Source organism: Pseudonaja textilis, chromosome 1, assembly GCF_049901715.1.
Source record: "Pseudonaja textilis isolate UNSWEBS1 chromosome 1, rPseTex1.2, whole genome shotgun sequence".
Classification (NCBI taxonomy): domain Eukaryota; kingdom Metazoa; phylum Chordata; class Lepidosauria; order Squamata; family Elapidae; genus Pseudonaja; species Pseudonaja textilis.
In genome coordinates, this window is record NC_141990.1 from 152807783 (window position 1) to 152825444 (window position 17662).

Genomic DNA, 17662 nt, shown 5'->3' on the forward strand with positions numbered 1-17662 from the left:
TCTCACTGTGCAAATACTACTGAGGGATCTATGGAATGGTGCACCAACTGAAATAACTATGTAGTTGGGTTGATGTTGGGGATATTTCAGATGTTCTAGTCATTAAAAATATTGGTGGTTGGTATATTCTGAATGAGTCAAGCACCAAAAGTTGGGTTAAAGATTTCAGGATGAAAAAAAAAACTTTGTTTTTTTATCCCATAACAAGAGTAGTTGAGGTTGAAGCTTACGAGGAATGTTTCCCACTATCAAGCATACACAATTTGGTGAGGTAATGCTTTGTAAAAGATTTTTTTTTTAAGTACAGGTAATTCTCAACTTAAAACCGTAATGGGGCCAACCCATTAGGGTCATACATCATGACAGATATAATGACCGACCTGATTTTGCAACCTTTTTTGTAGCAATCATTAACTCAGCCTAATGTTGGTGGTGGGGCGTTTTTGCTAAAAACTCATGGAACTAGTTATTTATTTATTTAGCATATGGCATACAATGCCAGGGAAATCTATACATGCTAGACATAATGCAGTGCTTAGATTGCTAGTTTATTCTGTTCGGCCCTGGTGTGCCTATCCTTGGTGCAGCGTGTGGGGCGAACCACCTTTTCATCAATTAGCTAACTGTGCTCAAATTGCTGGCTCTTCCGGGCTCCTCTGTTGGTCTTGCCTCACTTTGTGTCATGATGCCTCACATCTGGCCAGGCCCAGCCTCAGCTTCTTCTCTCTGCACATATGAACACAGCTAGGTTTTTCCCACTGAAATGGTACCATTTATTTATTTGCAATATTGAGCCATGGTGGTGCAGTGGTTAGAGTGCAGCACTGCAGGCTACTTCTGCTGACTGCCAGCTGCCTGTAATTTGGCAGTTCGAATCTCACCAGGCTCAAGGTTGACTCAGCCTTCCATCCTTCCGAGGTGGGTAAAATGAGGATGCAGATTGTTGGGGACAATATGCTTGACTCTATAAACCGCTTAGGGAGAGCTGTAAAGCACTGTGAAGTGGTATATAAGTCTATATTGTTATTGCCTGCTTTCAAACTGCTGGGTGGGCAATTCCAATGTCCTTAAACCACTGCGTCCCCTTATTTAACTAGTTGCTTAGTGCACCCATTACAAGACAGAACAGTAATCTCTTTAATATTCCTTTTTTTTTAACACCTCTCCTTTATGAAGTTTTTCTCAATTATTATTATTATTATTATTATTATTATTATTATTATTATTATTATTATTATTATTATTTTAAAATAACACTCCTAATTCACTTTTTCTTTAGGTGCTGGAACCTAGCAAGTTGAAAGCAACTCATTGACTAGGTTTGGCAGCCTTCATACCATGCACAAAAGCAACTGTGGTGTTCTTCGCTAAAATTACCTTCATTGAGCATAAAGAACACTGCTGGTTGAAAATAAAGGACAACTAACGTTTCCTCGATGCGTGTTGTATAACATTAACACTGTAACCACACACAAGTATGTGCACATATACTAAAACTCAACCCAACTCAATATAGAATTATGTACAGACCAAAGAAACATTTTGTTAGCAGTCTGTGCAGTCACACTATTTCAGGAGCATATGCAAAGCACTGCAATGCATGCTTTTTGCATTTGCACTTTTGTTTCACTTGCCTACCAAAAGAATCATATATATATATATGTAATGTATCCTTCCACCCACACAAATTGTTCAGTTCCCTATAGCAATTTTGTTTTAAAAAGCAATAAAGTAAGTGGATTGAGAGGGTTTCTTCTGGGAACCATGGTTTTCTTCCTGGTAATATTCTCCTTTCTTCCGAACATTTTTTCATATGCCATCTGGCTTAAACCAATGGTAGCCATGACCTGGCTACTCCCTGGTACTATACTGGCTATACTGGAAAAAGGTACATTTTGTTCATAACAGCAACCCAACTGCAAAATTACAATCCTATTGTAGTGGAACAATAGGAACACTCAGAATAGTGCTGGTTGAAATTGCCAAGTTTTGTTGCATGTTCTTGGAAACTCAAAGCAGCCATTTCAAGCTGAAAACATTTTGCACATGTTTATCTAAAAATCAAACCATCAAAATGATGAAAATGACAGCAGAATTCATGTTTCTGAATCTTTTTTTCCCTTTGCTTTAGGGATTAAAAAACACTTAGGGATGGGGTAGGGAGTAAGAAATAGACACCGTGGATCTTTTCCATCACATTTAATCCCCCCCCCCAAGAAATTGGTTTTTAGATGGATTTTGCCAGTGTTAGATGGTACCTCCAAGATTGATTGATATGCAGTAAACTAACGTGGAATAATTCAAATAAAATTGATTCTAAGGACATGTTCTTGAACATGTCCTGGGGCGTTCAGATGGTTTTAGGTAGCTCCTGGTCATGGTCCAGGACATATGCAAGAACATGTCCTTGGCATTAATGTTTTAATTAATTACCAGGAGCTACCTAAAACCAAATGCCCCCTAGAATGTTGATTCTTGACTGGGACTGCTGACCGCTGTTCTTGATATTTCCTTCAGTGGCTGGCAAACCTCACCATTTTGGAAGAGTGGTGTTCCCTTGCTGCTTGCTGGGCCTGTTGTACATTCCTTGTTCCTACTTCCTAAGGGCAGTTGTAAAGTCAAAGAAGTGGAGTGAGCTTTCCTTGGGAGCAGTGCTGGCCTGGCCATTTTCCTGCTGTTAACAATTAACCTGGCATGGCCTTTCCTGGCCTTCCATAGAGTAATGGATGGAAACGTGAAATGGAGGCTGATACTGTGTAATCAGAGTACAGGGGGAAGGGAGTTGGATCTGTTTGGGCAAATTTTCTATGAAAAACTGTTCTCTTGCTTCTTGGATTATTGAATTTGCATCCCACCTTGTACTGTGCTATGACTCTTAAGGCAATTCATAATCATAAAACTCAGTGCGGTACATTAAGTTATTAGGGAGAAACCCCAACAGATACTTAGGTAACTAATCAAACGTTGGCAGATAAAAGGCCTTTTTTTTAAAAAGAAACCCTTACATGCTGCCACAAGCATAGTGAACAAGAAGGATCTTGCATTGTGCCTAAAGAATAGCTGTATTAATGCCAAATATAAGAGTTGAAGGGAATGACTTTCTGACAGCCATGCCAGGGAAAGGCATTTTGTAAATAAGGGACATAGTATGGCAGAAATCTTAAAGACTGGGAAACAAGCAACGAAGCAGCCATTGACTTGAAAAGAGGCTCCGGATTTAAATGTTGGAATTTAGAGAGAGAGTAAAAGAATAGAATACAGATACTTCTTGACTCCAGGTACTTCTTGACTTATGGCCACAATAAGACCATAATTTTGGTTGTTAAGCAGAGTGTCACACCCAATTTTACAACTTTTTTGCTGTGCTTTGCTAAGTGGATCACTGCAGTTGTTAAGTGGTCATTAAGCAAACCCAAACTTCCCCCATTGACCTTGTATCTCGGAATCCGGAAAGTTGCAAATGCGGTTCACAGGATCCCAGCATCCTTCAACTGTGTTGAACACATGAGAGTTGCCAAGAGCCCAAATTTTGATTATGTGACTGTGAGGATGCTTAAATGGTTATAAACGATAACATAGTATCAACAGTAAAGACCTTCAAATTTCTAAGTTTCCAGACACAGACTTCAGAGGATAATTAGGACTGCAGAAAAAACAATTACTACCAACCTGCCTTCGGTCAAGGACCTGTATACTGCACGAGTCAAAAAGTGGGCTGTACTTGTGACTATATGACTGTAGCTTTGTCACTTGTATCCTTACGATTTATATTGACAGTTACCACAGCTGTACCCCATGAAGAGGATCAAGGCCCCCTCCTCCTGGGTAGACTGTGTCTCTCCCTTATCCTCTCCTCCCTGCATGCCCTAGAATGGAGAACAGATGGGCCTGGGTCCTCCTCTGACTGCTCAGCCGACCTCTGCCCTTCCCCAGCCTCCTCCACAATCACCGGAGCCACACTTTCACTCCCTGTCGGCTGTTCTTCCTCTCCCTCAGAGTCAGTCTCCACCAGGAGCATGACAGGTACTCCTCAACCTGCAACCATTTGTTTAGTCATTGTTTGAAGTTACAACGGCATTGAAGAAAAGTGACTTATGACTATTTTTCAGACTTAAAATCGTTGCAACATCCCCATCGTCATGTGATCAGAGTTCAGACACTTGCCAACCAGTTCACATTTATGACGGTTGCAGTGTCCTGAGGTCACATGATCATCTTTTGTGACTTTCTGACAAGCAAAGTCAATGGGGAAGCTGCATTCATTTAACAACTGTGTGTTAACAGAATCGATTGACTTAACAATTGTGGCAAGAAAGGTCATGAAATGAGGCAAAACTCACTTAACAACTATCTTGCTTAGCAATGGAAATTTGGAGCTCAGTTGTGGTCATAAATCAAGAACTACCTACATGTGGTTCATCACTTCTTATTTTATCATTCCAGCAATCGTGACAGAGAATTGACAGCCACAAAAGGCAAAAACGGGTTTTGCAAATAGATTAAGAGCCAGATTGGTATAGTAAATATGATGGACTACATGTCAGGAGTTGATGAATTATAGTCCTTCTTTTTTAGGCTTAAAAGGCAGTTGGATAACTTTGGGTCAGTCAGTATCTCAACCTTAGGAAGACAGTAGCAGCAAACCACTACTGAAAATGTTTTCAGGAAAACTGCAGGGACCTGTCCATGTAATAGTCAGAAGTCAAGATTGACTTGGACCTTAACATTTTTCTTGGGCTGGTTGTTCACTGTAGGATCCAGTCCTGATAATATTTAAAACGGTAATACCAATCAGTCTGTCAGTATACTTGTGAACAGGACAATCCTGGAACTTAAAAACCTATTTTGAATGTTGGGGTTCTGTGCAGTAGCTTCTAACTTAAGACTTTGATGTCTCAATGTGTCAATTTTATAAATATAAAATGTTTCAATATATCAGTATAAAACAAAAGCTTTCAAATGTGCTTATGGAACTAACCACCCATCATTTTCCTCCACTTTTTACTTTTTGCTTATACATTACAGATTTTGCTTTACAGAACTGCTTTTGTATGTGGAACATTTCATTTTTACTTGATTTGGGAATTAATGGCAACATTAACTTCAGCATTAATGTTATTTATATACTTTTTTTAGATTCAGTTGTTAAAGTGCTTTGAATATTTGCCTAAATATAAAAATAGGATATAAATGGATCAAGACTAATTTCCAAACCCCATAAATTACAGTCATCCTGTTTCCCTATAAAATTTCTTTATTTTTAAAATTGTTTCCTCTACTTTTTAAAAAGAAATATAACATTTTCAGTTGCTGTAGTTTAAATCCTCCAATTTTCTTGAACAGCCTGCTCAAGTAATGTTATTGTAAACTGCAATCTAATGAAATGCTAATATAATTCTAAAATTACAGACCTAGATAAAGGCAAGGTGGGATAGAAATGTAGTGAGTGGTAGCAGGGAAGTGTGGTTGTCAGCTGGTGCTCCATTCAAAATCCAAAAAAGAAATACTCAGACTCTTTTAATCAGAGAAAAGATATCTTTTACTGGAAATCGAGTGGTACCAACAAAAGAATTCTGAATCTGAGAAAATGGGCACATAAATCACATATACAAAGTAGTGGCAATGTTCCCACCCCCAATAGTTCAATTGGCTCATCCAATTAAAAGTTGTGTATATCATCATGTGGGCATCTCCAGGTGTTGATGAGGCTTCTGTCCGTTGACCTTGACATAGTTTGATAAAGGGTTGCAGCTGTGCATAGGATGGGATAGAAACCTAAGCAAGAATGTACCCCCCCCACACCAGCTTATACAGTTCTGGTTTGTAACCCCTCCAGCTCACTTCCCATAACCATTCTCGCCCTCCTCCCCCTGTTACTTATGACAGCCGAAAGATGCAAAGCAAAGGGAGAAAAATCTTGAAGGCTGACAGTGGTTGTGGTGCTAGGTTTTGTGTTCTGGTTTTGCTGATTCTTAAGTTTTTTATTTATTATGTTTTTGTTGTTTTATTTTTGTGTTGTAAATTGCACAATGTTTGGCTGTACAATGGGCAGTTATGTAAATATTTTAAATAAATATTCAGTTTTACTGTTTAATTTGTTGACTTAATTCAAGTAAATGACCAAAAATAATAATAATAATCCCAGCAACAGCCATAGTGCCCTGCATCTGACTTGGGCTACCAGCTTCCCTGATGATGGAGGGAGATGCAGTCAAACACATCTATAAGACCAAATATACTTCTTTAGAAGTACTAATTCCAGTTGTCAGGGTAGAAGAGAAACTGGTTTCTGTGGCAACAAAATCTGAGCAAGAGTGGAGGAGTAATAATTGCTGGCCCACTATTTCTTACTCCCATTTAACTAGATGTTTTCTTCTTCTCTTGAATCTCTTTTTGGTAAAAAAAAAAAAATCATACTAAATTAGTTGGGAAAACTGATGCTTTAGTCAAGCACTGGGAATGCATCTATTGGGATCTACCTTCATGATAAAAGCTTTGAAGATGAATGAATGGGGAATTGAATTGTCTTGACTATCTGCTCATTCACTCAGCATCTAAATGTATCTAGGTAAACGTAACCCTGTTTTATACCTTGATCCATGGTATTTGTCATTCTCTTGCTGTTGGACTATTAGAATGTTGCTTTTGGATTTCTTTTGATGTTCCGGAACTTGATATCCTGGATTTCTAAAATCTTGCCTCTATAACATGCAATTTCAAAACACTATTAACAGTGAGATCATTCTGGAGCCTAGGTTAAATAGAGCCTTTTATTTTGGAGTGGGTTGTAATCATTTTAGTATTAATGGTCCCCAGAAAAAAAAAATACCACTGTTTCTGTACATTTAGATATATTGTTTCAAAAGACACTAGGCAAATAGGAATTAACTCTTGAAACCAGTGTGATTTATAGAGCTGAAACTTTCTCAGAATTATACTGTGATGCAGCGCTGAGACCAGTTTCAGATACATTTCAACCTGTATATTTACTGCATGGTGATTTATGGCATGCAACTTTGATATAAGAAATAACCTGGCAGGTGATGTGGGAATGTTTTGAATAATTAAAAAAAATACAGTATGTGGGAATGAAGGGCTCTGAATTCAGCATAACTATGCCCCTGTAGATGTTATTATGTATTATTCTGAAGAGTGTACTGAGTTACCTCTGGCTGCAGGATCATGGAGCTTTGGAGCCCGACAATCTCCTTCAATTGAAGGGGGTCAGAGAGTAGCGTGGCTGGTAGGAAGCCCAGATCCAGTGGAAAGGGACATGGTCTTTGTTAAGAAGCATTTTTTATTCCATGATCTTACTTGCAGATAAAAGAAAAGCTAATGAGTATCAGCAGATTTATAATCGATAGATAGTGTCTCCAGGGTTGTAATAGCAATATCAATAGGACATAGACTTATATACCGCTTTATGATGCTTTACAGCCCTCTCTAAGGTTTACAGAGTCAGCATATTGCCTCCAACAATTGGGGTCCTCATTTTACCCACCTCAGAAAGATAGAAGGCTGAGTCAACCTTGAGCCTGGTGGGATTCGATCTGCCAAATTGTAGGCAGCAGCAAGTCAGCAGAAGTATCCTGCAGTACTGCACTCTAACCACTGCACCACCAAACCTCTATAATGCTCCATTTATCATGTGGCTTAGTTAAAGCAATAGCTTCTCATTGAGGTCCTATATACATTTTTCTGATATCCTGTAAACATGTACAATGAAGTGATTACAATGCCGACTTTAAAAAGGGAGTATCATTTTGAATAGCAGTAAATTCACTGAATAGAACACTCTGTTGAAGAATACCTGTAATCCATTTGGTACTGTTGTGTATGCTGTACAATCAGATTGGTCAGTCCAGTTGTGTACTTGACAAAGGAGTTCCATTGTACACAGGGACAGCAAGTGCTCTTCCCAACTAAATAGCAAGAATAAGGATGCAGATACTTGACCAAAGTGCTCTATAAAATCAAGCTTCTGGCAGGAACAAAGTTGAGGTTGAGATGCCCTAAAACAACTTTCAACAAATCTGATGAATGTTAAGGGAAATGTATTGTTCATATCCTTTTGACCATGAAATCGAGGAGCTTGACGTAAAGCTATTCATATATCTTCATATAGCTCTCCTTTATAAGATCCTTTATAGCAGTGATGGCTAACCTTTTCATCGTCGTGTGCTGAAAATGCTCGTGTGCCTTCACCCATAATGCAATGGGCATGCGACACCCCCTCGGCCCCCCTGCGCATGCATGCACGAGCCTACCACGCACCGTGCGCCTCTGTGCATGCGCGTGTGACTCCCTTGTGTGCGACCCGTGCATGCATGGCCGATACCCAACAATCAGCTGGCTGGCAGGAGGCGTGCATGCATGCACAGTGGATCAGTTCCGGGCAACGGCTCACGTGCCAGCAGAAATGGTTCTGCATGCCAGTTCTGGCATGCATGTCATAAGTTCGCCATCACGCCTTTATAGCTTATGCACCAGAGACGAATTCCTTCCGTGTCCAATTATACTTGGCCAATAAAAATTATATTTATTATAATAATTACCATATTACGATGGCTTGGTTTGTTTTCTCTCATTCTCAACATTTAGCTCTCTTTCTGATCAGCTTGGTTGGAATGAGCAGGTATAAATAGGGTCTTAGGAAAATGGTGCGTGGGGAAGAGGAGTTGCAACTTTTGAATTTGATTTTTCTCAGTTTTAACTTGGGAGCGGGGGAATTCTTGAGTTGATCTGACTGGATAGTATAAATAAAATGATCATTAAAAAAAATTATCATTCTCAGCACACAAAGCATCTCCCATGTCTAACATCCGCCGATTTCTGCAATCTGGAAGTCTAGAGCAAATCAGCAAATTAATGAAGTCTGGCATTTTCAGTTTTCAAACTAACCATAATAAGCTCTATTATAGTAGGCATAAAAACCACAGTAGGCATTAAAAAAGGAAAGTCAAGTTGTATATGTGTTATACTAAACTAATAAACACAGTGTGATTTGTTGAAATTTTGGCTTAGTGTTTTACGTGAATTCAGCTGTTGTGGTATATAGATTAAGTAAATTATAAGCAGACATAAAACGTTAGACAGGTTAACAATATGAATTTCTTTCAGCTATTCTTCCCTCAGCACTTACAGCTTGAGACATTCTGGGAAGGACTTGGCCAAGCCAGCCATAGTGAATAGCACCATGTCACTCTTCAAGTGAAACAGTCAAGTCCAGGAAGAATGGGGTACACTTGACACAGAGCCAAAGCCAGATTGTTGTGTCCCTGACAGTTTCCGTTATGTCTTTTGAACTGGTTGGGGTTTCCCAACCAGGTCCGCTGTTTGAGCGGAACTCCAGCTGTTCCCATTGGCTGGCTCCGTTTGACAGTCGGCTATAAAAGCCGGCTGTCGGAGCAGAGCCAGCCAAGCGAAGCGAAGCGGGCGGAGCGCGGACCAACGGGGCAGCGCTCGCAAGAGCTCTCGCCCCCCGGGCTGCCCGCCCGGCCGGGCAGTTCTCACCATCTGGGCTGCCCGCCCAGCCAAGGCAGCTATCGCCCTCTGGACCGCCCGCCCAGCCGGGGCGGCTACAGACCTTCCGGACTGCCTGCCGAGCCGAGGCAGCTAACGCCTCCCGGACTGCCTGCCGAGCCGAGGCAGCTAACGTCACCCGGACTGCCTGCCCAGCCGAGGCAGCCATCGCCTCCCGGACTGTCTGCCGAGCCGAGGCAGCTAACGCCTCCCGGACCGCCTGCCGAGCCGAGGCAGCTAACGTCACCCAGACTGCCAGCCCAGCCGAGGCAGCCATCGCTCCCGGACTGCCTGCCCAGCCAGGGCAGCCTCGTCAACCTGCTATGTTTAAATAAATTGTGTTAGCCTTCAGCTCCGTGTCTGCCTCGTGTGTCATCCCAACGACTACATTACACAGATCACATTCCAAATTCACAAAATTGTACCCTTCAGGGGGAATATAGAAAACTAGGCTGATTTCAAGTATTAATTGTTGAAATCATTCAGTGGAAGAAAATTCCTTTTAGTTAAATAATTTAAGGATGAACAGTTCGCTTCTTGATCTTTGGCTAGCATATTTGTAGCTTGTTCGAATCTCAGTGATTTTTGACAGAATCAGCTTAAAAAAAAAGATGTCTGAAAGAATAAAATGATAATATTATGCATTCAGTTGTACATGTGTAGATGGATGCCATAAACTGTTGTGGGATTACTGCACATTTCAACTGCATTATGACTTGAAAAACCACTCAGGCTAAATGACATCACAGTAAACAATTACTACTAGTTTTAACCAAATGGGGGCACACTATAGTGGTGTAATTCCCATAAACCATGGTTTACAGAATGATTAATACCTTATCACTATGGAATAAGCTAACTGCGGATTCTGAAATACCCTCTTTTTTTCTAGTTGGAGGTGGTGGAATTAGCCTAATTTCTTGCTTAATAATTTTATCCTTGTTTAGTTTTGATTTCAACTATATCTCCTCCACATCTTGCCAAGATAAATATCCTTGTTTACCATTTTAAAGCTTTTAGGAAAGGATGGAAAGATGTTTTTAATAAACATTGGACATCTTTCCATTTATGGTAACCTGAATGAAACTGAAATCCTTGAAACACCTTGCTCATTTTTGTCAATCAGTGCTCTTTGAATCTGCTTCAAAAGTAGCTCAGAATTTCTACTTTTTCATCTTTGAGAACTCCAAGTGAATTAAAAGCAATTAGAGCTTCACAGCCAGATATATTTAAAAATAGTACCCGTTTGATGCATCCTTTTCATTAGCATCCTATACATTTGCAAACGACAGCTTGGATCTCTTCCAGACATCATCCTCTGTGTTATTTTGATAACTTACTTGTGACTAAAGCTTTTAAAATATTCACATTATATAAATAAACACTGCTCTCTTTCTCTCCCATATCACGGTGCTCTCTCGTCCTTTGGTCTGACTCATTTGTTCTGTTTCTTCGACACCTTCCATCTTTCACCAGCAGCCTCTGCCACAGAGCTTTATGCTCTGGCAGCTGTGCCGTTAATGCTGGATTAATCAGAGTTAGACTGCACACAGGGCTCTTATTTACATAAGCACGCAGCACTAACTATTTTGTTTCTGAAGTCTGTCTGTTCAGATTTTCCCTATGATTTTCCCCAGATCTAGACAATGCAGAATCCAGGTGTTGAATTCTCATGCTCTTAGAAAGTCCCATGTTTTCAAACCTTTTGCGTATCATACCTGTCTGCTCCACTCAGACAGAACCATGATTCTCATTTTTTCAAGAACTGTTTGCAAGTATCCAGTTTTGGCCTGTTGTGAGACAGCTTGAACTTAATTCTGCTATTCTTGTCCTTGATAGTTACATCAGACAGTTGTTGCATCATAGAAAGCCACTGTTTCTTGATTATTCCGACTTCTAGTGAACCAGAAGGGAAAGAAAAGATAATGACGGGTTGTTCCTACAATGCTTTCTTCCTTTTGGAGCAGACATTGTAGTTTGCGGAAATTACGCAAGATTTCACAAGTGTCATTTTTATAAGGCAAGTGCAGGAAGATGCTTCTACAGACGTTATTAAAAGGCTATATTCCATTTTTCCCCATGGTTGCCCTTACTCAGCTATTGTTAAAGTTTTATTTCCAGATTGGCTTATAAACTAGAAGGAAGCCTGATTTAAGAATGAAATATATGTTTGGGGGTGGGTGGAATATTGGCAAGGCATGCTGGCAAATATCCAAAGAGTTGCATGCACTCCTTCACTGACCACAGGCTACTCTTCAGTGCAGATGCTTTCTACTTGTTTCATTTACATGGAACATATAGATTTGGGCATTTGCTAGTGTGCTTAATTGGTTGGGACACATCAGATTGAGAAAGAGAGCCCATGGGCCACATAAGGACCCTACCACTTTGAGATCACATCAGAATTTGACAGCAAAAGCAGCACACATTGGTAAAACAATTTCAGATTTGCCTTTTGGGCTTGGAGGGATAATGAGTGGGTATGATGGTAGCTTGCCTGCCAGAGGCCTCCTGCTCCCATTCCTACCCTCAAGCCCACCCAACAGAAGCTAAAAAGGGACCAAAGACTTCAGACACATCCTTTAAGGGCCTCACAGCTGGAAGGAGTTTGGCATACCCAAAATTTCAGAAGGGGAATGACTGTTGGGATTTCCCCTGCTGTAGTCTACACAGAACCTTCCAATTGTGTAATAAAAATACTACAGTGCATGTTGAACACACGTGATGTTCATTGGAAAATCAAATTTAATTGGCTTAGCCAAGGAGCAATGTGGCGGCTGGCAAAATGTGGCCAGGCCTGACTTCGTGGGTCAGAAGTTGTGCAGTTTTAGTTACACATTGAAAAAGTATCTAAAGGCAAAGGCAAACCAACATCTTGCAAATCTGTATTGTGCTAATAAAATGCCAATGCTGCAGCTGTTCTTTCATTTTCTTCCTGTTAGAGAGGCCTGTGTGTTTTGGTTTACATTTGTAGTTTCTTCTGCAACAAATCCAGGGCTTGAGCAGCATTGTTTAACCAAAATCTGAGGTGCCGAAGAGTGAAGAAATGCAGTACCTTTGGTCAGTTTTTGTTATTCATGGTGAGAATCAGGACAGTGAAATATGGAGAACTATACCACTGCTGAATAAAATGCAGAGTAGTCCTCTGATGACTCATCTAGTATGGCGCAGTATATTTGTCAGGAGACTGAATCATGCCCGGGAAAGCCACTTTTCTGCTAACCAGCTGCTACTCAAGTCAGTGAGGCAATTCATTTTAGCATATGGTTTATTGTAGCAATAATGGGAAAACGGTGCACACTGGGGTATAAAATGTAGAGGAAATGGCATCTGGTGGCAGGTATGTGCCTTCCTTTTTTAGAGACTGTGTACGTGTGTATGCTCATATACTTTGGGTTTGTTTCTCTGCCTCATTCTAGTTTCCATTAATTAGAATCTATGAAAGCTGCAGAGGTCTGTGGTGGAAGAGAAGATGCATTTTAATTTGGGGTGAAGATGTTTCATTAAAAAGTATTAACTTGTGTTTGCATGAACCATTCTCACTGACTTGTGGTATGGGTGGAGACCAATGAACATTCTCAGTTCCAGAACAGAATAGAGGAGAATGAGGAGAATTGGGCTTTAGCAATGCATATGTGCCGTTTTGGAAATGAAGTTTTTAATCTACTTGAACTTGCAGGTGATTAACCGTCTTTAAATTATGAATTTTCCTTCAGTTATTTAAGTGTGAGCCAGATTGAAATAAAATTAAGTGTATAGATTCCCTTTACTGTTTAACGTTTTTTTAAAAAGTTGCATATGGTCAAATGCAAATGGCCTCAGTTTCACACTTCATTTCTTTGTGTTATATTCATTTACATAGAGAATATGTAAATGTGGCATTAAAGTAAAAGAATGGAGCAGACAGATTGAAGTACAGGTGAAAGTACCTTTATAGAATTGTGTAACAGATTTGTATTTAGCTAATGGCCCGCCCAATTGAGTTGTTGAGTCAGTGAGCAAATTATATTAATAATAGTGCCTTATAAAGGGGTTAAAGCATAATTCCATGCCAGAAACATTGGCTTCAAACAGATCAAAATAGCAGAAGCTCACTTGAAATCACTTTTCCACTGTTGCACTGTTTTCATCCTCTTTTATTTCATTTTAATAGATTTTTCTTCACCTGATTGGAATATTGCTAACAGGTGAAAAAGTATTTTCCTGAAACCCTTATTGAATTGCCTGATCTCTTGGTACAATATTTGTGCAACTATGCAGTTTTTGAAAGAAAGAAAAAGAGAGAAAGAAAAAAAAAGGCGGTGTTAGCTATCAACTAATTTTTAAGGGCTTTTTCTCCAGGACAAAGTCCCGGGAAGATGAAGCTAGCAAAAGAAATGAATAATTTGTGTAAATAGTTTGATATGAGGATTTTAAAAATAAAGATGAACAACCAAGTTCAAGAAAAAAAATGAGGATATCTGGAATATAACTCTAGCCAAAACCACCATGTCCAATTGCTTGAGTGGATAGGATTTGGGCAGAAAACATCTGAAGGGTTAAAGCTGATCAAGAGGCTTTGCAAGTCTTAGCTAGTTTCTTATCCAAACCTATTATTTAAATAAGACAATTTCTTTTCTTAGGATCAGTCAAAATAGTGATAAAGTGTGCACAGATTTCTAAGCTCTCCAGTGCTCTTCAGTGGGCATTACAAATACCAGGGAGTGAGGAAAAAGCAAAAAAAGGTTTTTTAAAATAATAAATAAATAAGCCAGGTGTTTCAGCCCTGAGATCTGTAGTTCAAAGTCTCAAGTATGTTGTAGACTGAAGGCAGGTGCTGTCAGTATCAGGTTACACCTAATATTTAAAGAAAAGAATAGTAGGTGTCTTATGCATACCTGTGCATGCATATATGTTGCCCACACAAAATGGGGCCTTCGTCTGTCTGCTTGTGGTGGACAAAGCAGGAAGGCATCTGATCTGACTGAAAATGGCATTGTCTGTTTTATACAAGTCCCCAGTTTTTTGTATTGGGTGTTATTCAGAGAATAATTCAGTAAGAACAGTACTTTCCCATTCATCTAATAAGAAACCTGCTTTTTGCTTTTATTTCTGACCATATCAAGAAAAAATAAATACAAGCACATTTTCTGGTTTTTATTCCTTTGTCTTCAGTCTTTCCTGACTTATGCCTATTTTTTTAAATAAGCACTTAAGTTATGAGTTAATGTGCAAAGGAAAAAAAGGAAGACATGAGCAGATGTTAATTTATTGTTGACTTTGGCAACAACTGAGTATCTAGTTTCATAATCCAGAAATTTCATGCACAAGGCTGTACCGTTATCATATTGCTGTTTTCTGTCCTTCATTATAGCAGAGGTGTTATATGCATAACCCTTGGGGACATTTCAAAACTGCCTGTGCCACCACATTCTGCACCAATTGCAGCTTCTGGATATTCTTCAAGGGTAGTCCCTTGTAGAGCATGTTGCAGCAGTCCATATTAGGGGGGAGGGTATGATCGGGGTATAAATGACTGAAAGAAGGGCTTCTCGACCCAGGAAGTGGTATAATTGGCACAAAATGTAGCTGAGCAAAGACCCTCCTAGCCGCAACTGCCACCTGCTCCCTGAGCAGGAGTCATGAATCCAGAAAGACCACCAGATAATCCAATCCAATTAATTCAATCTTAGGGTACACAAATAGGAGCACAGAATTCAGATCATGGGAAGGAATTGTTTCAGTTAGTCTTAAATCAGATCCTACTTGGAGTATGATGTCCAGTTTTGGGCATTCCAGTTCAAAAGGGACGGTGATAAATTGAAATTAGTTTAAAAGCTGTCAAGATCGTAAGGCATATTTATTTATTTATTTGTCAAAAAGCTTACAATATAACAGAAACAAGAATAAACATAAGTTTAAATACAAGAAATAGGAACAAATAAATGGGGACAATAGGACAGGGACAGTAGGCACGATTGTGTGCCTATGCACGCCTCTTACAGACCTCTTAGGAATGGAGTGAGGTCAATAGAGGTTAGTTTGAGGGTAAAGGAGTGGGGGTTTGGGTAGGTGACAACAGAATCAGGTAGTGAGTTCCAGACATTGACCACTCTGTTGCTGAAATCGTACTTCCTGCAGTCAAGAAGTCAGCCTTGTGAGGAATAGTTAAAGGTTATGTTTATTCTATCAAATAGATGCCTGAGGGGAAATATGATAACAGCAATATCTATTAGCATATCTGAAGGGATGTTACACTGAAGAGGGAGTGAACTTGTTTTTTGTTTGTTTGTTTGTTTTGATGTCTCAGAGGCCAGGACCAAAACCAATGGGTTAAAAATGCAAGGAAGGAGGGTCAGGCTAGATAGCAGTAGGAACTTCTTGACTTGCTGCATAAACTAATGACTTCTAATTTGTTGAAGGTATTCAAACAGAAGCTGTATAGTCATCTGTAGGAGTTATTCTAGTGGATTCTGCATTGAGGACAGTTGACCAGATGACCTCTAAGGTACCTTCCAAGATTCTACTTCTTCTCTCTCCTGCAGGAATAGTTGCTCTTCAAACTATGAGCATACAAATGCCAATGAAAGAAATTGTGAAACATTTTGATTTGCCTATGCTGTATATCTATAAGGACAAAACACTGTTATCAAGGAGAATTACTAGAAGGAAGAAGGTGTGTGTTTGGCAAGTTTATTCAAGTCAACTTGAATCCTCATAATTAAGACAAACTGGCTTCAGTCTTCTCCACTTAATTACTTGAAGCTACCCTGTAGTTTGACTGTCAAACATTTCGTTTCTAGCTTGTCCCCACCCTTGGGTGGGGCCCAAGCTTGGTTATAACTTATATCTAAAAATAATGCCTACTAAAGTTGGACTGACACACCAAGCCATTGCCAACAAAAGCCATCTAAATAAGGCTAAACAATCCAGTATGACTGTTGAGGTATATCTGTAGGCAGGGAGGCTATGAAAACTTGGGAATCCTTCTCCATTTTGTCCCCCAAGTCTGTAGATTTACAGATGCCAACTCTAAATTATGTAGGATTGCAAAGACATTCTCTGTGAGTTCATGCTTTTTCAGATCTGCATTGGTTAAAACCATATCCTTGCTGTATTTGGCTGATCTTGGGAAAAGAGTCAGGTTATCCTTACTTACACCTCAAACAGACCCTCAGGGCATTTCAGAACTGTTTTGGGAGAATCTTCATCTTTATTGTTAGAAGATCAAATAGTTGAAATAAACATGCCAAGTGTGAAAGACCTAGAGCAGGGTTGGATGTGTCACATGCTGGCCACACCTACACCCAGTTTAACGAAGGGGGGAAACTCGCAATATGTCACATGACAATGCCGTGACTTGACACGAGTTTGACACCCTTGACCTAGAGGATCATCCCAAGGAGCTTCCAACTTTATTGGACAGCAGTTACCTTATATGCTTTTGTCTGTCAGGAATGTGGTGTTGTAGAAACATATGAACAGTGCTGTGCAGTTTCACACAATATAACATTCTGATTTCTAACAAGCTCTGTTACCTATAGATAAATGTAATAGAATTCTGTCATTATAGCTTAACCAAAACAGATATTTAAGAACAGATAAGAACTAGTTTCTTTCAAAATTGCGAGTAGTCTGCCACTTACTGTCTTCATGTTCCCACCAACAGAAAATAGAAATAGAAAACGTCTTATTTCTAGCTATTTTCTAGAAACATTAATAGAAAAATGATGTGAAATGAAATATTGACAAAGTTGTGGGTGTGCTATTAAATATATTACGTATGCTTTAGGGCTGATGCAAGAAGACTAGTTTGCCTTCTCATAAATGAAGGCTAGTAGCTGACCATGCTTTAACATGAGAACATGTTGAAGAACTGACAAGCTCTCCACATGTTACCTATTGTGACTGAAGTGCTTTTGCATTGTCTGACATGAGGCTCATTATGAACTCATTTCCTAGAAAGCCTGACTAATGGCTTTAAGTAACCATTAGAGAATGGTTTCTTTTTAAAAGTACATCCCCAGGAAGTTTTCCAGGCTGTCTTTCTTGGATTAACCGATGTTCAGTAATATATTGCCTTCATTTAAGAAGGGGATTCTTGAACTATGACATGGTCAGAGCAACTATAGCAATTTGCTTTATGGCAACACTTGGGTTA

General features: G+C 39.6%; 1 protein-coding gene across 4 annotated transcripts in view; it reads left to right on the forward strand.

The window, feature by feature from the left end:
* SPRED2 (sprouty related EVH1 domain containing 2) overlaps positions 1-17662 on the forward strand; it is an 84737-nt gene that overhangs the window by 31487 nt on the left and 35588 nt on the right. The window contains exon 2 of one of the 4 annotated variants that reach the window (XM_087919308.1): positions 15924-16009. The exons of the other annotated variants lie outside the window; for them this stretch is intronic. The gene's annotated coding sequence lies outside the window, so the exon portion shown is untranslated. The remainder of the gene's footprint in view (positions 1-15923; positions 16010-17662) is intronic. 4 annotated transcript variants of the gene reach the window in all.